Source organism: Nerophis ophidion, linkage group LG13, assembly GCF_033978795.1.
Source record: "Nerophis ophidion isolate RoL-2023_Sa linkage group LG13, RoL_Noph_v1.0, whole genome shotgun sequence".
Taxonomy (NCBI): domain Eukaryota; kingdom Metazoa; phylum Chordata; class Actinopteri; order Syngnathiformes; family Syngnathidae; genus Nerophis; species Nerophis ophidion.
This window is the reverse complement of record NC_084623.1, coordinates 26,215,100-26,236,699: the sequence shown is the minus strand read 5'-3', so window position 1 is coordinate 26,236,699 and position 21,600 is coordinate 26,215,100. Positions and strand designations below refer to the sequence as shown.

At 46.2% G+C, this 21,600-nt stretch overlaps 4 non-coding genes and 41 pseudogenes across 4 annotated transcripts; all 45 read right to left on the bottom strand.

Annotated features, from left to right (window-relative positions):
• Positions 1 to 2: 2 nt before the first annotated feature.
• On the bottom strand, positions 3 to 121 carry LOC133566699 (5S ribosomal RNA; annotated as a pseudogene).
• A 363-nt stretch (positions 122 to 484) lies between these two features.
• Positions 485 to 603, bottom strand: LOC133566205 (5S ribosomal RNA; annotated as a pseudogene).
• A 364-nt stretch (positions 604 to 967) lies between these two features.
• Positions 968 to 1,086, bottom strand: LOC133567187 (5S ribosomal RNA; annotated as a pseudogene).
• Positions 1,087 to 1,454: 368 nt separating this feature from the next.
• Positions 1,455 to 1,573, bottom strand: LOC133566168 (5S ribosomal RNA; annotated as a pseudogene).
• Positions 1,574 to 1,941: 368 nt separating this feature from the next.
• LOC133565539 (5S ribosomal RNA) lies at positions 1,942 to 2,060 on the bottom strand (annotated as a pseudogene).
• Positions 2,061 to 2,424: 364 nt separating this feature from the next.
• LOC133566176 (5S ribosomal RNA) lies at positions 2,425 to 2,543 on the bottom strand (annotated as a pseudogene).
• A 368-nt stretch (positions 2,544 to 2,911) lies between these two features.
• On the bottom strand, positions 2,912 to 3,030 carry LOC133566165 (5S ribosomal RNA; annotated as a pseudogene).
• A 368-nt stretch (positions 3,031 to 3,398) lies between these two features.
• On the bottom strand, positions 3,399 to 3,517 carry LOC133567738 (5S ribosomal RNA; annotated as a pseudogene).
• A 364-nt stretch (positions 3,518 to 3,881) lies between these two features.
• LOC133566433 (5S ribosomal RNA) lies at positions 3,882 to 4,000 on the bottom strand (annotated as a pseudogene).
• Positions 4,001 to 4,364: 364 nt separating this feature from the next.
• LOC133565360 (5S ribosomal RNA) lies at positions 4,365 to 4,483 on the bottom strand (annotated as a pseudogene).
• Positions 4,484 to 4,851: 368 nt separating this feature from the next.
• On the bottom strand, positions 4,852 to 4,970 carry LOC133565028 (5S ribosomal RNA; annotated as a pseudogene).
• Positions 4,971 to 5,335: 365 nt separating this feature from the next.
• Positions 5,336 to 5,454, bottom strand: LOC133567103 (5S ribosomal RNA; annotated as a pseudogene).
• A 364-nt stretch (positions 5,455 to 5,818) lies between these two features.
• LOC133567321 (5S ribosomal RNA) lies at positions 5,819 to 5,937 on the bottom strand (annotated as a pseudogene).
• Positions 5,938 to 6,305: 368 nt separating this feature from the next.
• LOC133566644 (5S ribosomal RNA) lies at positions 6,306 to 6,424 on the bottom strand (annotated as a pseudogene).
• A 365-nt stretch (positions 6,425 to 6,789) lies between these two features.
• On the bottom strand, positions 6,790 to 6,908 carry LOC133565477 (5S ribosomal RNA; annotated as a pseudogene).
• A 364-nt stretch (positions 6,909 to 7,272) lies between these two features.
• Positions 7,273 to 7,391, bottom strand: LOC133566179 (5S ribosomal RNA; annotated as a pseudogene).
• Positions 7,392 to 7,755: 364 nt separating this feature from the next.
• Positions 7,756 to 7,874, bottom strand: LOC133567028 (5S ribosomal RNA; annotated as a pseudogene).
• Positions 7,875 to 8,242: 368 nt separating this feature from the next.
• LOC133566250 (5S ribosomal RNA) lies at positions 8,243 to 8,361 on the bottom strand (annotated as a pseudogene).
• A 364-nt stretch (positions 8,362 to 8,725) lies between these two features.
• Positions 8,726 to 8,844, bottom strand: LOC133567418 (5S ribosomal RNA; annotated as a pseudogene).
• A 368-nt stretch (positions 8,845 to 9,212) lies between these two features.
• On the bottom strand, positions 9,213 to 9,331 carry LOC133566164 (5S ribosomal RNA; annotated as a pseudogene).
• A 368-nt stretch (positions 9,332 to 9,699) lies between these two features.
• On the bottom strand, positions 9,700 to 9,818 carry LOC133565558 (5S ribosomal RNA). The gene has a single exon (XR_009809429.1). It is a non-coding gene; the product is annotated as a 5S ribosomal RNA (ribosomal RNA).
• Positions 9,819 to 10,182: 364 nt separating this feature from the next.
• LOC133566432 (5S ribosomal RNA) lies at positions 10,183 to 10,301 on the bottom strand (annotated as a pseudogene).
• Positions 10,302 to 10,665: 364 nt separating this feature from the next.
• On the bottom strand, positions 10,666 to 10,784 carry LOC133565359 (5S ribosomal RNA; annotated as a pseudogene).
• Positions 10,785 to 11,152: 368 nt separating this feature from the next.
• LOC133565027 (5S ribosomal RNA) lies at positions 11,153 to 11,271 on the bottom strand (annotated as a pseudogene).
• Positions 11,272 to 11,636: 365 nt separating this feature from the next.
• LOC133567268 (5S ribosomal RNA) lies at positions 11,637 to 11,755 on the bottom strand (annotated as a pseudogene).
• Positions 11,756 to 12,119: 364 nt separating this feature from the next.
• On the bottom strand, positions 12,120 to 12,238 carry LOC133567320 (5S ribosomal RNA; annotated as a pseudogene).
• Positions 12,239 to 12,606: 368 nt separating this feature from the next.
• LOC133565476 (5S ribosomal RNA) lies at positions 12,607 to 12,725 on the bottom strand (annotated as a pseudogene).
• Positions 12,726 to 13,090: 365 nt separating this feature from the next.
• LOC133567105 (5S ribosomal RNA) lies at positions 13,091 to 13,209 on the bottom strand (annotated as a pseudogene).
• A 368-nt stretch (positions 13,210 to 13,577) lies between these two features.
• Positions 13,578 to 13,696, bottom strand: LOC133566249 (5S ribosomal RNA; annotated as a pseudogene).
• Positions 13,697 to 14,060: 364 nt separating this feature from the next.
• LOC133565056 (5S ribosomal RNA) lies at positions 14,061 to 14,179 on the bottom strand (annotated as a pseudogene).
• A 364-nt stretch (positions 14,180 to 14,543) lies between these two features.
• Positions 14,544 to 14,662, bottom strand: LOC133565109 (5S ribosomal RNA). The gene has a single exon (XR_009809419.1). It is a non-coding gene; the product is annotated as a 5S ribosomal RNA (ribosomal RNA).
• A 369-nt stretch (positions 14,663 to 15,031) lies between these two features.
• On the bottom strand, positions 15,032 to 15,150 carry LOC133565527 (5S ribosomal RNA; annotated as a pseudogene).
• A 364-nt stretch (positions 15,151 to 15,514) lies between these two features.
• On the bottom strand, positions 15,515 to 15,633 carry LOC133565450 (5S ribosomal RNA; annotated as a pseudogene).
• A 364-nt stretch (positions 15,634 to 15,997) lies between these two features.
• On the bottom strand, positions 15,998 to 16,116 carry LOC133566828 (5S ribosomal RNA; annotated as a pseudogene).
• Positions 16,117 to 16,481: 365 nt separating this feature from the next.
• On the bottom strand, positions 16,482 to 16,600 carry LOC133565755 (5S ribosomal RNA; annotated as a pseudogene).
• A 368-nt stretch (positions 16,601 to 16,968) lies between these two features.
• LOC133566813 (5S ribosomal RNA) lies at positions 16,969 to 17,087 on the bottom strand (annotated as a pseudogene).
• A 368-nt stretch (positions 17,088 to 17,455) lies between these two features.
• LOC133566173 (5S ribosomal RNA) lies at positions 17,456 to 17,574 on the bottom strand. The gene has a single exon (XR_009809434.1). It is a non-coding gene; the product is annotated as a 5S ribosomal RNA (ribosomal RNA).
• A 364-nt stretch (positions 17,575 to 17,938) lies between these two features.
• Positions 17,939 to 18,057, bottom strand: LOC133565449 (5S ribosomal RNA; annotated as a pseudogene).
• A 364-nt stretch (positions 18,058 to 18,421) lies between these two features.
• Positions 18,422 to 18,540, bottom strand: LOC133566827 (5S ribosomal RNA; annotated as a pseudogene).
• A 365-nt stretch (positions 18,541 to 18,905) lies between these two features.
• On the bottom strand, positions 18,906 to 19,024 carry LOC133565754 (5S ribosomal RNA; annotated as a pseudogene).
• A 368-nt stretch (positions 19,025 to 19,392) lies between these two features.
• On the bottom strand, positions 19,393 to 19,511 carry LOC133566812 (5S ribosomal RNA; annotated as a pseudogene).
• A 368-nt stretch (positions 19,512 to 19,879) lies between these two features.
• On the bottom strand, positions 19,880 to 19,998 carry LOC133566050 (5S ribosomal RNA). Its single transcript, XR_009809433.1, has one exon. It is a non-coding gene; the product is annotated as a 5S ribosomal RNA (ribosomal RNA).
• Positions 19,999 to 20,362: 364 nt separating this feature from the next.
• On the bottom strand, positions 20,363 to 20,481 carry LOC133565448 (5S ribosomal RNA; annotated as a pseudogene).
• Positions 20,482 to 20,845: 364 nt separating this feature from the next.
• On the bottom strand, positions 20,846 to 20,964 carry LOC133566826 (5S ribosomal RNA; annotated as a pseudogene).
• Positions 20,965 to 21,329: 365 nt separating this feature from the next.
• LOC133566116 (5S ribosomal RNA) lies at positions 21,330 to 21,448 on the bottom strand (annotated as a pseudogene).
• Between the last annotated feature and the right edge of the window lie 152 nt (positions 21,449 to 21,600).

Sequence of the window (21,600 nt, the reverse complement as noted above, 5' to 3'; positions counted from 1 at the left end):
AAAGCTTACAGTACCTGGTATTCCTAGGCAGTCTCCCATCCAAGTACTAACCAGGCCAGACCCAGCTTAGCTTCCGAGATCAGACGAGATCGGGCGATCTTCGGATAGTATGGCCGTAAGGCGAGAGGCAGTCCTCAGAATTCAATTTTAAATGTGGCAAGCTGGTTGACAGGACCTTTGTGCAATTAGCTACACGTGTGTGATACAATAATCACTGCTCTTTTTCTCAGCCTATGTAACTCTTTGGACTTTTGCCCCACTGTTAGCACTAAAGTGCCTTGAGGCACATGGGTCACTGTTGGCGACACTGCAAATCTTGCTATAAATTTCAGACCGAGTCAAAACTAAACATGTTTTGGGTGGAGACCAGCGTTTTGTTTGGACGAGCATAATGTAGCGTTTTGACAAGTGTGGCAAGTATCTATAGCCATTGTGACAAAAACAAAAGGGAGAAAGTGCGCCCTATACTGGGAGCATCGCTAAAAGCTTACAGTACCTGGTATTCCTAGGCAGTCTCCCATCCAAGTACTAACCAGGCCAGACCCAGCTTAGCTTCCGAGATCAGACGAGATCGGGCGATCTTCGGGTAGTATGGCCGTAAGGCGAGAGGCAGTCCTCAGAATTCAATTTTTAAATGTGGCAAGCTGGTTGACAGGACCTTTGTGCAATTAGCTACACGTGTGTGATACAATAATCACTGCTCTTTTTCTCAGCCTATGTAACTCTTTGGACTTTTGCCCCACTGTTAGCACTGAAGTGCCTTGAGGCACATGGGTCACTGTTGGCGACACTGCAAATCTTGCTATAAATTTCAGACCGAGTCAAAACTAAACATGTTTTGGGTGGAGACCAGCGTTTTGTTTGGACGAGCATAATGTAGCGTTTTGACAAGTGTGGCAAGTATCTATAGCCATTGTGACAAAAACAAAAGGGAGAAAGTGCGCCCTATACTGGGAGCATCGCTAAAAGCTTACAGTACCTGGTATTCCTAGGCAGTCTCCCATCCAAGTACTAACCAGGCCAGACCCAGCTTAGCTTCCGAGATCAGACGAGATCGGGCTATCTTCGGGTAGTATGGCCATAAGGCGAGAGGCAATCCTCAGAATTCAATTTTTAAATGTGGCAAGCTGGTTGACAGGACCTTTGTGCAATTAGCTACACGTGTGTGATACAATAATCACTGCTCTTTTTCTCAGCCTATGTAACTCTTTGGACTTTTGCCCCCCTGTTAGCACTGAAGTGCCTTGAGGCAGATGGGTCACTGTTGGCGACACTGCAAATCTTGCTATAAATTTCAGACCGAGTCAAAACTAAACAAACATGTTTTGGGTGGAGACCAGCGGTTTGTTTGGACGAGCATAATGTAGCGTTTTGACAAGTGTGGCAAGTATCTATAGCCATTTTGACAAAAACAGAAGGGAGAAAGTGCGCCCTATACTGGGAGCATCGCTAAATGCCTACAGCACCTGGTATTCCTAGGCAGTCTCCCATCCAAGTACTAACCAGGCCAGACCCAGCTTAGCTTCCGAGATCAGACAAGATCGGGCGATCTTCGGGTAGTATGGCCGTAAGCCGAGAGGCAGTCCTCAGAATTCAATTTTAAAATGTGGCAAGCTGGTTGACAGGACCTTTCTGCAATGAGCTGCACGTGTGTGATACAATAATCACTGCTCTTTTTCTCAGCCTATGTATCTCTTTGGACTTTTGCCCCACTGTTAGCACTGAAGTGCCTTGAGGCACATGGGTCACTGTTGGCGACACTGCAAATCTTGCTATAAATTTCAGACCGAGTCAAAACTAAACAAACATGTTTTGGGTGGAGACCAGCGTTTTGTTTGGACGAGCATAATGTAGCGTTTTGACAAGTGTGGCAAGTATCTCTAGCCATTGTGAAAAAAACAAAAGGGAGAAAGTGCGCCCTATACTGGTAGCATCGCTAAAAGCCTACAGCACCTGGTATTCCTAGGCAGTCTCCCAACCAAGTACTAACCAGGCCAGACCCAACTTAGCTTCCGAGATCAGACGAGATCGGGCGATCTTCGGGTAGTATGGCCGTAAGCCGAGAGGCAGTCCTCAGAATTCAATTTTTAAATGTGGCAAGCTGGTTGACAGGACCTTTCTGCAATGAGCTACACGTGTGTGATACAATAATCACTGCTCTTTTTCTCAATCTATGTAACTCTTTGGACTTTTGCCCCACTGTTAGCACTGAAGTGCCTTGAGGCACATGGGTCACTGTTGGCGACACTGCAAATCTTGCTATAAATTTCAGACCGAGTCAAAACTAAACTTGTTTTGGGTGTAGAACAGCGTTTTGTTTGGACGAGCATAATGTAGCGTTTTGACAAGTGTGGCAAGTATCTATAGCCATTGTGACAAAAACAAAAGGGAGAAAGTGCACCCTATACTGGGAGCATCGCTAAAAGCCTACAGCACCTGGTATTCCTAGGCAGTCTCCCATCCAAGTACTAACCAGGCCAGACCCAGCTTAGCTTCCGAGATCAGACGAGAACGGGCGATCCTCGGGTAGTATGGCCGTAAGCCGAGAGGCAACCCTCAGAATTCAAATTTTAAATGTGGCAAGCTGGTTGACAGGACCTTTCTGCAATGAGCTACACGTGTGTGATACAATAATCACTGCTCTTTTTCTCAGCCTATGTAACTCTTTGGACTTTTGCCCCACTGTTAGCACTGAAGTGCCTTGAGGCAGATGGGTCACTGTTGGCGACACTGCAAATCTTGCTATAAATTTCAGACCGAGTCAAAACTAAACAAACATGTTTTGGGTGGAGACCAGCGGTTTGTTTGGACGAGCATAATGTAGCGTTTTGACAAGTGTGGCAAGTATCTATAGCCATTTTGACAAAAACAAAAGGGAGAAAGTGCTTCCTATACTGGGAGCATCGCTAAATGCCTACAGCACCTGGTATTCCTAGGCAGTCTCCCATCCAAGTACTAACCAGGCCAGACCCAGCTTAGCTTCCGAGATCAGACAAGATCGGGCGATCTTCGGGTAGTATGGCCGTAAGCCGAGAGGCAGTCCTCAGAATTCAATTTTTAAATGTGGCAAGCTGGTTGACAGGACCTTTCTGCAATGAGCTACACGTGTGTGATACAATAATCACTGCTCTTTTTCTCAGCCTATGTATCTCTTTGGACTTTTGCCCCACTGTTAGCACTGAAGTGCCTTGAGGCACATGGGTCACTGTTGGCGACACTGCAAATCTTGCTATAAATTTCAGACCGAGTCAAAACTAAACAAACATGTTTTGGGTGGAGACCAGCGGTTTGTTTGGACGAGCATAATGTAGCGTTTTGACAAGTGTGGCAAGTATCTCTAGCCATTGTGAAAAAAACAAAACGGAGAAAGTGCGCCCTATACTGGTAGCATCGCTAAAAGCCTACAGCACCTGGTATTCCTAGGCAGTCTCCCAACCAAGTACTAACCAGGCCTGACCCAACTTAGCTTCCGAGATCAGACAAGATCGGGCGATCTTCGGGTAGTATGGCCGTAAGCCGAGAGGCAGTCCTCAGAATTCAATTTTTAAATGTGGCAAGCTGGTTGACAGGACCTTTCTGCAATGAGCTACACGTGTGTGATACAATAATCACTGCTCTTTTTCTCAATCTATGTAACTCTTTGTACTTTTGCCCCACTGTTAGCACTGAAGTGCCTTGAAGCACATGGGTCACTGTTGGCGACACTGCAAATCTTGCTATAAATTTCAGACCGAGTCAAAACTAAACTTGTTTTGGGTGTAGAACAGCGTTTTGTTTGGACGAGCATAATGTAGCGTTTTGACAAGTGTGGCAAGTATCTATAGCCATTGTGACAAAAACAAAAGGGAGAAAGTGCGCCCTATACTGGGAGCATCGCTAAAAGCCTACAGCACCTGGTATTCCTAGGCAGTCTCCCATCCAAGTACTAACCAGGCCAGACCCAGCTTAGCTTCCGAGATCAGACGAGATCGGGCAATCTTCGGGTAGTATGGCCGTAAGGCGAGAGGCAATCCTCAGAATTCAATTTTTAAATGTGGCAAGCTGGTTGACAGGACCTTTCTGCAATGAGCTACACTTGTGTGATACAATAATTACTGCTCTTTTTCTCAGCCTATGTAACTCTTTGGACTTTTACTTCACTGTTAGCACTGAAGTGCCTTGAGGCACATGGGTCACTGTTGGCGACACTGCAAATCTTGCTATAAATTTCAGACCGAGTCAAAACTAAACTTGTTTTGGGTGTAGAACAGCGTTTTGTTTGGACGAGCATAATGTAGCGTTTTGACAAGTGTGGCAAGTATCTATAGCCATTGTGACAAAAACAAAAGGGAGAAAGTGCGCCCTATACTGGGAGCATCGCTAAAAGCCTACAGCACCTGGTATTCCTAGGCAGTCTCCCATCCAAGTACTAACCAGGCCAGACCCAGCTTAGCTTCCGAGCTCAGACGAGATCGGGCGATCTTCGGGTAGTATGGCCGTAAGCCGAGACGCAGTCCTCAGAATTCAATTTTTAAATGTGGCAAGCTGGTTGACAGGACCTTTCTGCAATGAGCTACACGTGTGTGATACAATAATCACTGCTCTTTTTCTCAGCCTATGTAACTCTTTGGACTTTTGCCCCACTGTTAGCACTGAAGTGCCTTGAGGCACATGGGTCACTGTTGGCGACACTGCAAATCTTGCTATAAATTTCAGACCGAGTCAAAACTAAACAAACATGTTTTGGGTGGAGACCAGCGGTTTGTTTGGACGAGCATAATGTAGCGTTTTGACAAGTGTGGCAAGTATCTATAGCCATTGTGAAAAAAACAAAAGGGAGAAAGTGTGCCCTATACTGGGAGCATCGCTAAAAGCCTACAGCACCTGGTATTCTTAGGCAGTCTCCCATCCAAGTACTAACCAGGCCAGACCCAGCTTAGCTTCCGAGATCAGACGAGATCGGGCGATCTTCGGGTAGTATGGCCGTAAGCCGAGAGGCAGTCCTCAGAATTCAATTTTTAAATGTGGCAAGCTGGTTGACAGGACCTTTCTGCAATGAGCTACATGTGTGTGATACAATAATCACTGCTCTTTTTCTCAGCCTATGTAACTCTTTGGACTTTTGCCCCATTGTTAGCACTGAAGTGCCTTGAGGCACATGGGTCACTGTTGGCGACACTGCAAATCTTGCTATAAATTTCAGACCGAGTCAAAACTAAACATGTTTTGGGTGGAGACCAGTGTTTTGTTTGGACAAGCATAAACGTAGCGTTTTGACAAGTGTGGCAAGTATCTATTGCCATTGTGACAAAAACAAAAGGGAGAAAGTGCGCCCTATACTGGGAGCATCGCTAAAAGCCTACAGCACCTGGTATCCCTAGGCAGTCTCCCATCCAAGTACTAACCAGGCCAGACCCAGCTTAGCTTCCGAGCTCAGACGAGATCGGGCGATCTTCGGGTAGTCTGGCCGTAAGCCGAGAGGCAGTCCTCAGAATTCAATTTTTAAATGTGGCAAACTGGTTGACAGGACCTTTCTACAATGAGCTACACGCGTGTGATACAATAATCACTACTCTTTTTCTCAGCCTATGTAACTCTTTGGACTTTTGCCCCACTGTTAGCACTGAAGTGCCTTGAGGCACATGGGTCACTGTTGGCGACACTGCAAATCTTGCTATAAATTTCAGACCGAGTCAAAACTAAACTTGTTTTGGGTGGAGACCAGCGTATTGTTTGGACGAGCATAATGTAGCATTTTGACAAGTGTGGCAAGTATCTATAGCCATTGTGACAAAAACAAAAAGGAGAAAGTGCGCCCTATACTGGGAGCATCGCTAAAAGCCTACAGCACCTTGTATTCCTAGGCAGTCTCCCATCCAAGTACTAACCAGGACAGATCCAGCTTAGCTTCCGAGATCAGACGAGATCGGGCGATCTTCGGGTAGTATGGCCGTAAGCCGAGACGCAGTCCTCAGAATTCAATTTTTAAATGTGGCAAGCTGGTTGACAGGACCTTTCTGCAATGAGCTACACGTGTGTGATACAATAATCACTGCTCTTTTTCTCAGCCTATGTATCTCTTTGGACTTTTGCCCCACTGTCAGCACTGAAGTGCCTTGAGGCACATGGGTCACTGTTGGCGACACTGCAAATCTTGCTATAAATTTCAGACCGAGTCAAAACTAAACAAACATGTTTTGGGTGGAGACCAGCGGTTTGTTTGGACGAGCATAATGTAGCGTTTTGACAAGTGTGGCAAGTATCTCTAGCCATTGTGAAAAAAACAAAAGGGAGAAAGTGCGCCCTATACTGGGAGCATCGCTAAAAGCCTACAGCACTTGGTATTCCTAAGCAGTCTCCCAACCAAGTACTAACCAGGCCAGACCCAGCTTAGCTTCCGAGATCAGACGAGATCGGGCGATCTTCGGGTAGTATGGCCGTAAGCCGAGACGCAGTCCTCAGAATTCAATTTTTAAATGTGGCAAGCTGGTTGACAGGACCTTTCTGCAATGAGCTACACGTGTGTGATACAATAATCACTGCTCTTTTTCTCAATCTATGTAACTCTTTGGACTCTTGGCCCACTGTTAGCTCTGAAGTGCCTTGAGGCACATGGGTGACTGTTGGCGACACTGCAAATCTTGCTATAAATTTCAGACCGAGTCAAAACTAAACATGTTTTGGGTGGAGACCAGTGTTTTGTTTGGACGAGCATAAATGTAGCGTTTTGACAAGTGTGGCAAGTATCTATAGCCATTGTGACAAAAACAAAAGGGACAAAGTGCGTCCTATACTGGGAGCATCGCTAAAAGCCTACAGCACCTGGTGTTCCTAGGCAGTCTCCCATCCAAGTACTAACCAGGCCAGACCCAGCTTAGCTTCCGAGCTCAGACGAGATCGGGCGATCTTCGGGTAGTATGGCCGTAAGCCGAGACGCAGTCCTCAGACTTCAATTTTTAAATGTGGGAAGCTGGTTGACAGGACCTTTCTGCAATAAGCTACACGTGTGTGATACAATAATCACTACTCTTTTTCTCAGCCTATGTAACTCTTTGGACTTTTGCCCCACTGTTAGCACTGAAGTGCCTTGAGGCACATGGGTCACTGTTGGCGACACTGCAAATCTTGCTATAAATTTCAGACCGAGTCAAAACTAAACGTGTTTTGGGTGGAGACCAGCGTTTTGTTTGGACGAGCATAATGTAGCGTTTTGACAAGTGTGGCAAGTATCTATAGCCATTGTGAAAAAAACAAAAGGGAGAAAGTGCGCCCTATACTGGTAGCATCGCTAAAAGCCTACAGCACCTGGTATTCCTAGGTAGTGTCCCAACCAAGTACTAACCAGGCCGGACCCAGCTTAGCTTCCGAGATCAGACGAGATCGGGCGATCTTCGGGTAGTATGGCCGTAAGCCGAGACGCAGTCCTCAGACTTAAATTTTTAAATGTGGCAAGCTGGTTGACAGGACCTTTCTACAATGAGCTACACGCGTGTGATACAATAATCACTACTCTTTTTCTCAGCCTATGTAACTCTTTGGACTTTTGCCCCACTGTTAGCACTGAAGTGCCTTGAGGCACATGGGTCACTGTTGGCGACACTGCAAATCTTGCTATAAATTTCAGACCGAGTCAAAACTAAACATGTTTTGGGTGGAGACCAGCGTTTTGTTTGGACGAGCATAATGTAGCGTTTTGACAAGTGTGGCAAGTATCTATAGCCATTGTGACAAAAACAAAAGGGAGAAAGTGCGCCCTATACTGGGAGCATCGCTAAAAGCCTACAGCACCTGGTATTCCTAGGCAGTCTCCCATCCAAGTACTAACGAGGCCAGACCCAGCTTAGCTTCCGAGATCAGACGAGATCGGGCGATCTTCGGGTAGTATGGCCGTACGCCGAGAGGCAGTCCTCAGAATTCAATTTTTAAATGTGGCAAGCTGGTTGACAGGACCTTTCTGCAATGAGCTACACGTGTGTGATACAATAATCACTGCTCTTTTTCTCAGCCTATGTAACTCTTTGGACTTTTGCCCCACTGTTAGCACTGACGTGCCTTGAGGCACATGGGTCACTGTTGGCGACACTGCAAATCTTGCTATAAATTTCAGACCGAGTCAAAACTAAACAAACATGTTTTGGGTGGAGACCAGCGGTTTGTTTGGACGAGCATAATGTAGCGTTTTGACAAGTGTGGCAAGTATCTCTAGCCATTGTGACAAACACAAAAGGGAGAAAGTGCGCCCTATACTGGGAGCATCGCTAAAAGCCTACAGCACCTGGTATTCCTAGGCAGTCTCCCATCCAAGTACTAACCAGGCCAGACCCAGCTTAGCATCCGAGCTCAGACGAGATCGGGCGATCTTCGGGTAGTATGGCCGTAAGCCGAGACGCAGTCCTCAGACTTCAATTTTTAAATGTGGGAAGCTGGTTGACAGGACCTTTCTGCAATGAGCTACACGTGTGTGATACAATAATCACTACTCTTTTTCTCAGCCTATGTAACTCTTTGGACTTTTGCCCCACTGTTAGCACTGAAGTGCCTTGAGGCACATGGGTCACTGTTGGCGACACTGCAAATCTTGCTATAAATTTCAGACCGAGTCAAAACTAAACATGTTTTGGGTGGAGACCAGCGTTTTGTTTGGACGAGCATAATGTAGCGTTTTGACAAGTGTGGCAAGTATCTATAGCCATTGTGAGAAAAACAAAAGGGAGAAAGTGCGCCCTATACTGGGAGCATCGCTAAAAGCCTACGGCACTTGGTATTCCTAGGCAGTCTCCCAACCAAGTACTAACCAGGCCACACCCAGCTTAGCTTCCGAGATCAGACGATGTCGGGCGATCTTCAGGTAGTATGGCCGTAAGCCGAGACGCAGTCCTCAGAATTCAATTTTTAAATGTGGCAAGCTGGTTGACAGGACCTTTCTGCAATGAGCTACACGTGTGTGATACAATAATCACTGCTCTTTTTCTCAGCCTATGTAACTCTTTGGACTTTTGCCCCACTGTTAGCACTGAAGTGCCTTGAGGCAGATGGGTCACTGTTGGCGACACTGCAAATCTTGCTATAAATTTCAGACCGAGTCAAAACTAAACAAACATGTTTTGGGTGGAGACCAGCGGTTTGTTTGGACGAGCATAATGTAGCGTTTTGACAAGTGTGGCAAGTATCTATAGCCATTTTGACAAAAACAAAAGGGAGAAAGTGCTTCCTATACTGGGAGCATCGCTAAATGCCTACAGCACCTGGTATTCCTAGGCAGTCTCCCATCCAAGTACTAACCAGGCCAGACCCAGCTTAGCTTCCGAGATCAGACAAGATCGGGCGATCTTCGGGTAGTATGGCCGTAAGCCGAGAGGCAGTCCTCAGAATTCAATTTTTAAATGTGGCAAGCTGGTTGACAGGACCTTTCTGCAATGAGCTACACGTGTGTGATACAATAATCACTGCTCTTTTTCTCAGCCTATGTATCTCTTTGGACTTTTGCCCCACTGTTAGCACTGAAGTGCCTTGAGGCACATGGGTCACTGTTGGCGACACTGCAAATCTTGCTATAAATTTCAGACCGAGTCAAAACTAAACAAACATGTTTTGGGTGGAGACCAGCGGTTTGTTTGGACGAGCATAATGTAGCGTTTTGACAAGTGTGGCAAGTATCTCTAGCCATTGTGAAAAAAACAAAACGGAGAAAGTGCGCCCTATACTGGTAGCATCGCTAAAAGCCTACAGCACCTGGTATTCCTAGGCAGTCTCCCAACCAAGTACTAACCAGGCCTGACCCAACTTAGCTTCCGAGATCAGACGAGATCGGGCGATCTTCGGGTAGTATGGCCGTAAGCCGAGAGGCAGTCCTCAGAATTCAATTTTTAAATGTGGCAAGCTGGTTGACAGGACCTTTCTGCAATGAGCTACACGTGTGTGATACAATAATCACTGCTCTTTTTCTCAATCTATGTAACTCTTTGTACTTTTGCCCCACTGTTCGCACTGAAGTGCCTTGAAGCACATGGGTCACTGTTGGCGACACTGCAAATCTTGCTATAAATTTCAGACCGAGTCAAAACTAAACTTGTTTTGGGTGTAGAACAGCGTTTTGTTTGGACGAGCATAATGTAGCGTTTTGACAAGTGTGGCAAGTATCTATAGCCATTGTGACAAAAACAAAAGGGAGAAAGTGCGCCCTATACTGGGAGCATCGCTAAAAGCCTACAGCACCTGGTATTCCTAGGCAGTCTCCCATCCAAGTACTAACCAGGCCAGACCCAGCTTAGCTTCCGAGATCAGACGAGATCGGGCAATCTTCGGGTAGTATGGCCGTAAGGCGAGAGGCAATCCTCAGAATTCAATTTTTAAATGTGGCAAGCTGGTTGACAGGACCTTTCTGCAATGAGCTACACTTGTGTGATACAATAATTACTGCTCTTTTTCTCAGCCTATGTAACTCTTTGGACTTTTACTTCACTGTTAGCACTGAAGTGCCTTGAGGCACATGGGTCACTGTTGGCGACACTGCAAATCTTGCTATAAATTTCAGACCGAGTCAAAACTAAACTTGTTTTGGGTGTAGAACAGCGTTTTGTTTGGACGAGCATAATGTAGCGTTTTGACAAGTGTGGCAAGTATCTATAGCCATTGTGACAAAAACAAAAGGGAGAAAGTGCGCCCTATACTGGGAGCATCGCTAAAAGCCTACAGCACCTGGTATTCCTAGGCAGTCTCCCATCCAAGTACTAACCAGGCCAGACCCAGCTTAGCTTCCGAGCTCAGACGAGATCGGGCGATCTTCGGGTAGTATGGCCGTAAGCCGAGACGCAGTCCTCAGAATTCAATTTTTAAATGTGGCAAGCTGGTTGACAGGACCTTTCTGCAATGAGCTACACGTGTGTGATACAATAATCACTGCTCTTTTTCTCAGCCTATGTAACTCTTTGGACTTTTGCCCCACTGTTAGCACTGAAGTGCCTTGAGGCACATGGGTCACTGTTGGCGACACTGCAAATCTTGCTATAAATTTCAGACCGAGTCAAAACTAAACAAACATGTTTTGGGTGGAGACCAGCGGTTTGTTTGGACGAGCATAATGTAGCGTTTTGACAAGTGTGGCAAGTATCTATAGCCATTGTGAAAAAAACAAAAGGGAGAAAGTGTGCCCTATACTGGGAGCATCGCTAAAAGCCTACAGCACCTGGTATTCTTAGGCAGTCTCCCATCCAAGTACTAACCAGGCCAGACCCAGCTTAGCTTCCGAGATCAGACGAGATCGGGCGATCTTCGGGTAGTATGGCCGTAAGCCGAGAGGCAGTCCTCAGAATTCAATTTTTAAATGTGGCAAGCTGGTTGACAGGACCTTTCTGCAATGAGCTACATGTGTGTGATACAATAATCACTGCTCTTTTTCTCAGCCTATGTAACTCTTTGGACTTTTGCCCCATTGTTAGCACTGAAGTGCCTTGAGGCACATGGGTCACTGTTGGCGACACTGCAAATCTTGCTATAAATTTCAGACCGAGTCAAAACTAAACATGTTTTGGGTGGAGACCAGTGTTTTGTTTGGACAAGCATAAACGTAGCGTTTTGACAAGTGTGGCAAGTATCTATTGCCATTGTGACAAAAACAAAAGGGAGAAAGTGCGCCCTATACTGGGAGCATCGCTAAAAGCCTACAGCACCTGGTATCCCTAGGCAGTCTCCCATCCAAGTACTAACCAGGACAGATCCAGCTTAGCTTCCGAGATCAGACGAGATCGGGCGATCTTCGGGTAGTATGGCCGTAAGCCGAGACGCAGTCCTCAGAATTCAATTTTTAAATGTGGCAAGCTGGTTGACAGGACCTTTCTGCAATGAGCTACACGTGTGTGATACAATAATCACTACTCTTTTTCTCAGCCTATGTAACTCTTTGGACTTTTGCCCCACTGTTAGCACTGAAGTGCCTTGAGGCACATGGGTCACTGTTGGCGACACTGCAAATCTTGCTATAAATTTCAGACCGAGTCAAAACTAAACTTGTTTTGGGTGGAGACCAGCGTATTGTTTGGACGAGCATAATGTAGCATTTTGACAAGTGTGGCAAGTATCTATAGCCATTGTGACAAAAACAAAAAGGAGAAAGTGCGCCCTATACTGGGAGCATCGCTAAAAGCCTACAGCACCTTGTATTCCTAGGCAGTCTCCCATCCAAGTACTAACCAGGACAGATCCAGCTTAGCTTCCGAGATCAGACGAGATCGGGCGATCTTCGGGTAGTATGGCCGTAAGCCGAGACGCAGTCCTCAGAATTCAATTTTTAAATGTGGCAAGCTGGTTGACAGGACCTTTCTGCAATGAGCTACACGTGTGTGATACAATAATCACTGCTCTTTTTCTCAGCCTATGTATCTCTTTGGACTTTTGCCCCACTGTCAGCACTGAAGTGCCTTGAGGCACATGGGTCACTGTTGGCGACACTGCAAATCTTGCTATAAATTTCAGACCGAGTCAAAACTAAACAAACATGTTTTGGGTGGAGACCAGCGGTTTGTTTGGACGAGCATAATGTAGCGTTTTGACAAGTGTGGCAAGTATCTATAGCCATTGTGACAAAAACAAAAGGGACAAAGTGCGTCCTATACTGGGAGCATCGCTAAAAGCCTACAGCACCTGGTGTTCCTAGGCAGTCTCCCATCCAAGTACTAACCAGGCCAGACCCAGCTTAGCTTCCGAGCTCAGACGAGATCGGGCGATCTTCGGGTAGTATGGCCGTAAGCCGAGACGCAGTCCTCAGACTTCAATTTTTAAATGTGGCAAGCTGGTTGACAGGACCTTTCTGCAATGAGCTACACGTGTGTGATACAATAATCACTGCTCTTTTTCTCAATCTATGTAACTCTTTGGACTCTTGGCCCACTGTTAGCTCTGAAGTGCCTTGAGGCACATGGGTGACTGTTGGCGACACTGCAAATCTTGCTATAAATTTCAGACCGAGTCAAAACTAAACATGTTTTGGGTGGAGACCAGTGTTTTGTTTGGACGAGCATAAATGTAGCGTTTTGACAAGTGTGGCAAGTATCTATAGCCATTGTGACAAAAACAAAAGGGACAAAGTGCGTCCTATACTGGGAGCATCGCTAAAAGCCTACAGCACCTGGTGTTCCTAGGCAGTCTCCCATCCAAGTACTAACGAGGCCAGACCCAGCTTAGCTTCCGAGATCAGACGAGATCGGGCGATCTTCGGGTAGTATGGCCGTACGCCGAGAGGCAGTCCTCAGAATTCAATTTTTAAATGTGGCAAGCTGGTTGACAGGACCTTTCTGCAATGAGCTACACGTGTGAGATACAATAATCAAAGCTCTTTTTCTCAGCCTATGTATCTCTTTGGACTTTTGCCCCACTGTTAGCACTGACGTGCCTTGAGGCACATGGGTCACTGTTGGCGACACTGCAAATCTTGCTATAAATTTCAGACCGAGTCAAAACTAAACAAACATGTTTTGGGTGGAGACCAGCGGTTTGTTTGGACGAGCATAATGTAGCGTTTTGACAAGTGTGGCAAGTATCTCTAGCCATTGTGACAAACACAAAAGGGAGAAAGTGCGCCCTATACTGGGAGCATCGCTAAAAGCCTACAGCACCTGGTATTCCTAGGCAGTCTCCCATCCAAGTACTAACCAGGCCAGACCCAGCTTAGCATCCGAGCTCAGACGAGATCGGGCGATCTTCGGGTAGTATGGCCGTAAGCCGAGACGCAGTCCTCAGACTTCAATTTTTAAATGTGGGAAGCTGGTTGACAGGACCTTTCTGCAATGAGCTACACGTGTGTGATACAATAATCACTACTCTTTTTCTCAGCCTATGTAACTCTTTGGACTTTTGCCCCACTGTTAGCACTGAAGTGCCTTGAGGCACATGGGTCACTGTTGGCGACACTGCAAATCTTGCTATAAATTTCAGACCGAGTCAAAACTAAACATGTTTTGGGTGGAGACCAGCGTTTTGTTTGGACGAGCATAATGTAGCGTTTTGACAAGTGTGGCAAGTATCTATAGCCATTGTGACAAAAACAAAAGGGAGAAAGTGCGCCCTATACTGGGAACATCGCTAAAAGCCTACAGCACCTGGTATTCCTAGGCAGTCTCCCATCCAAGTACTAATCAGGCCAGACCCAGCTTAGCTTCCGAGATCAGACGAGATCGGGCGATCTTCGGGTAGTATGGCCGTAAGCCGAGAGGCAGTCCTCAGAATTCAACTTTTAAATGTGGCAAGCTGGTTGACAGGACCTTTCTGCAATGAGCTACACGTGTGTGATACAAAAATCACTGCTCTTTTTCTCAGCCTATGTAACTCTTTGGACTTTTGCCCCACTGTTAGCACTGAAGTGCCTTGAGGCACATGGGTCACTGTTGGCGACACTGCAAATCTTGCTATAAATTTCAGACCGAGTCAAAACTAAACATGTTTTGGGTGGAGACCAGCGTTTTGTTTGGACGAGCATAATGTAGCGTTTTGACAAGTGTGGCAAGTATCTATAGCCATTGTGACAAAAACAAAAGGGAGAAAGTGCGCCCTATACTGGGAGCATCGCTAAAAGCTTACAGCACCTGGTATTCCTAGGCAGTCTCCCATCCAAGTACTAACCAGGCCAGACCCAGCTTAGCTTCCGAGATCAGACGAGATCGGGCGATCTTCGGGTAGTATGGCCGTAAGCCGAGAGGCAGTCCTCAGAATTCAATTTTTAAATGTGGCAAGCTGGTTGACAGGACCTTTCTGCAATTAGCTACACGTGTGTGATACAATAATCACTGCTCTTTTTCTCAGCCTATGTAACTCTTTGGACTTTTGCCCCACTGTTAGCACTGAAGTGCCTTGAGGCACATGGGTCACTGTTGGCGACACTGCAAATCTTGCTATAAATTTCAGACTGAGTCAAAACTAAACAAACATGTTTTGGGTGGAGACCAGCGGTTTGTTTGGACGAGCATAATGTAGCGTTTTGACAAGTGTGGCAAGTATCTATAGCCATTGTGACAAAAAAAAAAAGGGGGAAAGTGCGCCCTATACTGGTAGCATCGCTAAAAGCCTACAGCACCTGGTATTCCTAGGCAGTCTCCCAACCAAGTACTAACCAGGCCAGACCCAACTTAGCTTCCGAGATCAGACGAGATCGGGCGATCTTCGGGTAGTATGGCCGTAAGCCGAGAGGCAGTCCTCAGAATTCAATTTTTAAATGTGGCAAGCTGGTTGACAGGACCTTTCTGCAATGAGCTACACGTGTGTGATACAATAATCACTGCTCTTTTTCTCAATCTATGTAACTCTTTGTACTTTTGCCCCACTGTTAGCACTGAAGTGCCTTGAGGCACATGGGTCACTGTTGGCGACACTGCAAATCTTGCTATAAATTTCAGACCGAGTCAAAACTAAACTTGTTTTGGGTGTAGAACAGCGTTTTGTTTGGACGAGCATAATGTAGCGTTTTGACAAGTGTGGCAAGTATCTATAGCCATTGTGACAAAAACAAAAGGGAGAAAGTGCGCCCTATACTGGGAGCATCGCTAAAAGCCTACAGCACCTGGTATTCCTAGGCAGTCTCCCATCCAAGTACTAACCAGGCCAGACCCAGCTTAGCTTCCGAGATCAGACGAGATCGGGCAATCTTCGGGTAGTATGGCCGTAAGCCGAGAGGCAATCCTCAGAATTCAATTTTTAAATGTGGCAAGCTGGTTGACAGGACCTTTCTGCAATGAGCTACACTTGTGTGATACAATAATTACTGCTCTTTTTCTCAGCCTATGTAACTCTTTGGACTTTTGCCCCACTGTTAGCACTGAAGTGCCTTGAGGCACATGGGTCACTGTTGGCGACACTGCAAATCTTGCTATAAATTTCAGACCGAGTCAAAACTAAACATGTTTTGGGTGGAGACCAGCGTTTTGTTTGGACGAGCATAATGTAGCGTTTTGACAAGTGTGGCAAGTATCTATAGCCATTGTGAGAAAAACAAAAGGGAGAAAGTGCGCCCTATACTGGGAGCATCGCTAAAAGCCTACGGCACTTGGTATTCCTAGGCAGTCTCCCAACCAAGTACTAACCAGGCCACACCCAGCTTAGCTTCCGAGATCAGACGAGATCGGGCGATCTTCAGGTAGTATGGCCGTAAGCCGAGACGCAGTTCTCAGAATTCAATTTTTAAATGTGGCAAGCTGGTTGACAGGACCTTTCTGCAATGAGCTACACGTGTGTGATACAATAATCACTGCTCTTTTTCTCAGCCTATGTAACTCTTTGGACTCTTGGCCCACTGTTAGCACTGAAGTGCCTTGAGGCACATGGGTGACTTTTGGCGACACTGCATATCTTGCTATAAATTTCAGACCGAGTCAAAACTAAACATGTTTTGGGTGGAGACCAATGTTTTGTTTGGACGAGCATAAACGTAGCGTTTTGACAAGTGTGGCAAGTATCTATAGCCAGTGTGACAAAAACAAAAGGGAGAAAGTGCGCCCTATACTGGGAGCATCGCTAAAAGCCTACAGCACCTGGTATTCCTAGGCAGTCTCCCATCCAAGTACTAACCAGGCCAGACCCAGCTTAGCTTCCGAGATCAGACGAGATCGGGCGATCCTCGGGTAGTACGGCCGTAAGCCGAGAGGCAATCCTCAGAATTCAAATTTTAAATGTGGCAAGCTGGTTGACAGGACCTTTCTGCAATGAGCTACACGTGTGTGATACAATAATCACTGCTCTTTTTCTCAGCCTATGTAACTCTTTGGACTTTTGCCCCACTGTTAGCACTGAAGTGCCTTGAGGCACATGGGTCACTGTTGGCGACACTGCAAATCTTGCTATAAATTTCAGACCGAGTCAAAACTAAACAAACATGTTTTGGGTGGAGACCAGCGGTTTGTTTGGACGAGCATAATGTAGCGTTTTGACAAGTGTGGCAAGTATCTATAGCCATTTTGACAAAAACAAAAGGGAGAAAGTGCTTCCTATACTGGGAGCATCGCTAAATGCCTACAGCACCTGGTATTCCTAGGCAGTCTACCATCCAAGTACTAACCAGGCCAGACCCAGCTTAGCTTCCGAGATCAGACAAGATCGGGCGATCTTCGGGTAGTATGGCCGTAAGCCGAGAGGCAGTCCTCAGAATTCAATTTTTAAATGTGGCAAGCTGGTTGACAGGACCTTTCTGCAATGAGCTACACGTGTGTGATACAATAATCACTGCTCTTTTTCTCAGCCTATGTATCTCTTTGGACTTTTGCCCCACTGTTAGCACTGAAGTGCCTTGAGGCACATGGGTCACTGTTGGCGACACTGCAAATCTTGCTATAAATTTCAGACCGAGTCAAAACTAAACAAACATGTTTTGGGTGGAGACCAGCGGTTTGTTTGGACGAGCATAATGTAGCGTTTTGACAAGTGTGGCAAGTATCTATAGCCATTTTGACAAAAACAAAAGGGAGAAAGTGCTTCCTATACTGGGAGCATCGCTAAATGCCTACAGCACCTGGTATTCCTAGGCAGTCTCCCAACCAAGTACTAACCAGGCCTGACCCAACTTAGCTTCCGAGATCAGACGAGATCGGGCGATCTTCGGGTAGTATGGCCGTAAGCCGAGAGGCAGTCCTCAGAATTCAATTTTTAAATGTGGCAAGCTGGTTGACAGGACCTTTCTGCAATGAGCTACACGTGTGTGATACAATAATCACTGCTCTTTTTCTCAATCTATGTAACTCTTTGTACTTTTGCCCCACTGTTAGCACTGAAGTGCCTTGAGGCACATGGGTCACTGTTGGCGACACTGCAAATCTTGCTATAAATTTCAGACCGAGTCAAAACTAAACTTGTTTTGGGTGTAGAACAGCGTTTTGTTTGGACGAGCATAATGTAGCGTTTTGACAAGTGTGGCAAGTATCTATAGCCATTGTGACAAAAACAAAAGGGAGAAAGTGCGCCCTATACTGGGAGCATCGCTAAAAGCCTACAGCACCTGGTATTCCTAGGCAGTCTCCCATCCAAGTACTAACCAGGCCAGACCCAGCTTAGCTTCCGAGATCAGACGAGATCGGGCAATCTTCGGGTAGTATGGCCGTAAGCCGAGAGGCAATCCTCAGAATTCAATTTTTAAATGTGGCAAGCTGGTTGACAGGACCTTTCTGCAATGAGCTACACTTGTGTGATACAATAATTACTGCTCTTTTTCTCAGCCTATGTAACTCTTTGGACTTTTGCCCCACTGTTAGCACTGAAGTGCCTTGAGGCACATGGGTCACTGTTGGCGACACTGCAAATCTTGCTATAAATTTCAGACCGAGTCAAAACTAAACATGTTTTGGGTGGAGACCAGCGTTTTGTTTGGACGAGCATAATGTAGCGTTTTGACAAGTGTGGCAAGTATCTATAGCCATTGTGAGAAAAACAAAAGGGAGAAAGTGCGCCCTATACTGGGAGCATCGCTAAAAGCCTACGGCACTTGGTATTCCTAGGCAGTCTCCCAACCAAGTACTAACCAGGCCACACCCAGCTTAGCTTCCGAGATCAGACGAGATCGGGCGATCTTCAGGTAGTATGGCCGTAAGCCGAGACGCAGTTCTCAGAATTCAATTTTTAAATGTGGCAAGCTGGTTGACAGGACCTTTCTGCAATGAGCTACACGTGTGTGATACAATAATCACTGCTCTTTTTCTCAGCCTATGTAACTCTTTGGACTCTTGGCCCACTGTTAGCACTGAAGTGCCTTGAGGCACATGGGTGACTTTTGGCGACACTGCATATCTTGCTATAAATTTCAGACCGAGTCAAAACTAAACATGTTTTGGGTGGAGACCAATGTTTTGTTTGGACGAGCATAAACGTAGCGTTTTGACAAGTGTGGCAAGTATCTATAGCCAGTGTGACAAAAACAAAAGGGAGAAAGTGCGCCCTATACTGGGAGCATCGCTAAAAGCCTACAGCACCTGGTATTCCTAGGCAGTCTCCCATCCAAGTACTAACCAGGCCAGACCCAGCTTAGCTTCCGAGATCAGACGAGATCGGGCGATCCTCGGGTAGTACGGCCGTAAGCCGAGAGGCAATCCTCAGAATTCAAATTTTAAATGTGGCAAGCTGGTTGACAGGACCTTTCTGCAATGAGCTACACGTGTGTGATACAATAATCACTGCTCTTTTTCTCAGCCTATGTAACTCTTTGGACTTTTGCCCCACTGTTAGCACTGAAGTGCCTTGAGGCACATGGGTCACTGTTGGCGACACTGCAAATCTTGCTATAAATTTCAGACCGAGTCAAAACTAAACAAACATGTTTTGGGTGGAGACCAGCGGTTTGTTTGGACGAGCATAATGTAGCGTTTTGACAAGTGTGGCAAGTATCTATAGCCATTTTGACAAAAACAAAAGGGAGAAAGTGCTTCCTATACTGGGAGCATCGCTAAATGCCTACAGCACCTGGTATTCCTAGGCAGTCTACCATCCAAGTACTAACCAGGCCAGACCCAGCTTAGCTTCCGAGATCAGACAAGATCGGGCGATCTTCGGGTAGTATGGCCGTAAGCCGAGAGGCAGTCCTCAGAATTCAATTTTTAAATGTGGCAAGCTGGTTGACAGGACCTTTCTGCAATGAGCTACACGTGTGTGATACAATAATCACTGCTCTTTTTCTCAGCCTATGTATCTCTTTGGACTTTTGCCCCACTGTTAGCACTGAAGTGCCTTGAGGCACATGGGTCACTGTTGGCGACACTGCAAATCTTGCTATAAATTTCAGACCGAGTCAAAACTAAACAAACATGTTTTGGGTGGAGACCAGCGGTTTGTTTGGACGAGCATAATGTAGCGTTTTGACAAGTGTGGCAAGTATCTATAGCCATTTTGACAAAAACAAAAGGGAGAAAGTGCTTCCTATACTGGGAGCATCGCTAAATGCCTACAGCACCTGGTATTCCTAGGCAGTCTCCCAACCAAGTACTAACCAGGCCTGACCCAACTTAGCTTCCGAGATCAGACGAGATCGGGCGATCTTCGGGTAGTATGGCCGTAAGCCGAGAGGCAGTCCTCAGAATTCAATTTTTAAATGTGGCAAGCTGGTTGACAGGACCTTTCTGCAATGAGCTACACGTGTGTGATACAATAATCACTGCTCTTTTTCTCAATCTATGTAACTCTTTGTACTTTTGCCCCACTGTTAGCACTGAAGTGCCTTGAGGCACATGGGTCACTGTTGGCGACACTGCAAATCTTGCTATAAATTTCAGACCGAGTCAAAACTAAACTTGTTTTGGGTGTAGAACAGCGTTTTGTTTGGACGAGCATAATGTAGCGTTTTGACAAGTGTGGCAAGTATCTATAGCCATTGTGACAAAAACAAAAGGGAGAAAGTGCGCCCTATACTGGGAGCATCGCTAAAAGCCTACAGCACCTGGTATTCCTAGGCAGTCTCCCATCCAAGTACTAACCAGGCCAGACCCAGCTTAGCTTCCGAGATCAGACGAGATCGGGCAATCTTCGGGTAGTATGGCCGTAAGCCGAGAGGCAATCCTCAGAATTCAATTTTTAAATGTGGCAAGCTGGTTGACAGGACCTTTCTGCAATGAGCTACACTTGTGTGATACAATAATTACTGCTCTTTTTCTCAGCCTATGTAACTCTTTGGACTTTTGCCCCACTGTTAGCACTGAAGTGCCTTGAGGCACATGGGTCACTGTTGGCGACACTGCAAATCTTGCTATAAATTTCAGACCGAGTCAAAACTAAACATGTTTTGGGTGGAGACCAGCGTTTTGTTTGGACGAGCATAATGTAGCGTTTTGACAAGTGTGGCAAGTATCTATAGCCATTGTGAGAAAAACAAAAGGGAGAAAGTGCGCCCTATACTGGGAGCATCGCTAAAAGCCTACGGCACTTGGTATTCCTAGGCAGTCTCCCAACCAAGTACTAACCAGGCCACACCCAGCTTAGCTTCCGAGATCAGACGAGATCGGGCGATCTTCAGGTAGTATGGCCGTAAGCCGAGACGCAGTTCTCAGAATTCAATTTTTAAATGTGGCAAGCTGGTTGACAGGACCTTTCTGCAATGAGCTACACGTGTGTGATACAATAATCACTGCTCTTTTTCTCAGCCTATGTAACTCTTTGGACTCTTGGCCCACTGTTAGCACTGAAGTGCCTTGAGGCACATGGGTGACTTTTGGCGACACTGCATATCTTGCTATAAATTTCAGACCGAGTCAAAACTAAACATGTTTTGGGTGGAGACCAGTGTTTTGTTTGGACGAGCATAAACGTAGCGTTTTGACAAGTGTGGCAAGTATCTATAGCCATTGTGACAAAAACAAAAGGGAGAAAGTGCGCCCTATACTGGGAGCATCGCTAAAAGCCTACAGCACCTGGTATTCCTAGGCAGTCTCCCATCCAAGTACTAACCAGGCCAGACCCAGCTTAGCTCCCGAGCTCAGACGAGATCGGGCGATCTTCGGGTAGTATGGCCGTAAGCCGAGACGCAGTCCTCAGAATTCAATTTTTAAATGTGGCAAGCTGGTTGACAGGACCTTTCTGCAATGAGCTACACGTGTGTGATACAATAATCACTGCTCTTTTTCTCAGCCTATGTAACTCTTTGGACTTTTGCCCCGCTGTTAGCACTGA